Genomic DNA, 1,164 nt, shown 5'->3' with positions numbered 1-1,164 from the left:
TAGTGTAGTGTTAGGAGTCTAACTGCTAACCTCAAGGTCAGCAGGTCAAAACTACCAGCCATTCCATGGGAGAAAGATTAGGTTTTCTGCTCCAGTAAAGACTTACAGCCTTGGAAACCCTATACATACTCCAATGCACACCACCACCACCAAAGGACAATGTTAGCAAATATACAATCGCCAAATTTGTTCTAAGAGAAAGCAAATAGTAAAGGATATAATAGCCAAAGAAACTATTAGTGAGTGAAGCATGCATGAGTTATGTATTGTTTTGCATTATTGTTAATTATTTTTGTATAACAAGTCACCCTAAAAATAGTAGCCTAACATAATTATTTCTCTAGCTCATGAGTCTGTGAACTGATCGAGAACTGCTGTACTGCTTTCACCTGAGCTCACAGAGAGGGCTGCTTTTAAATGTAGGGAGGCAAAGCAGGAAAAAAACAGCATTAGTTGATGCATTTGACTTGTGGTGTTGGAGAAGAATATTACATATTTCATTTTCCATGGACTGCCAGAATAACAAACAAATTTGTCATAGAAATGCCACACAGAATATTCTTTAGAAGGGAGTATGTTGAGCCTTTTTCTCTCATAGTTCTAATATGTTATTCCCTCAAGATGGACAGCATTGGTACAGTGAGGGTCAGTGAAAAAAAAGGATGACTCACAACAAGATGGACTGACTCAGTAGCAACAACAATGGGCTCAAATACAGTAACAATTGTGAGGACAGTGCAGGACTGGGTAGTGTTTCATTCTTTTGTACATAGGGTTGCTATGAGTTAGAAATGACTCGACAACTCCTAATAACAGCAGATTATGGGGCACCTTGGTTCTCCTTCACATGGCTTCTCTTATACAATTAAGATTCACTGGCTTCTTCACAAAGGAGCCTGGTAGCACCATGGGCTGCTAACCACAAGATCAGCAGTTCAAACTTACCAACCATTTCATAGAAAAAAGATGAAGCTGTCTGCTCCTGTAAAGATTTATAGTCTTGGAAACCCTCTGGAGCAATTGTCAAGGACAGTTTTATTCCATGGATATAAAAATAGACACCACTTCTTGTTGAAAGGACAGGCAAGGTCATATTACGAAGGAGTATGGTCATAAGGAGGTGTAATTCATTGAAACCCATCAACATGATCCTTGTTGTTGTTG

The sequence above is a fragment of the Chrysochloris asiatica genome, unplaced genomic scaffold, assembly GCF_000296735.1.
Source record: "Chrysochloris asiatica unplaced genomic scaffold, ChrAsi1.0 scaffold00012, whole genome shotgun sequence".
Taxonomy (NCBI): Eukaryota; Metazoa; Chordata; class Mammalia; order Afrosoricida; family Chrysochloridae; genus Chrysochloris; species Chrysochloris asiatica.
Note: the sequence above shows the minus strand (reverse complement) of the source record.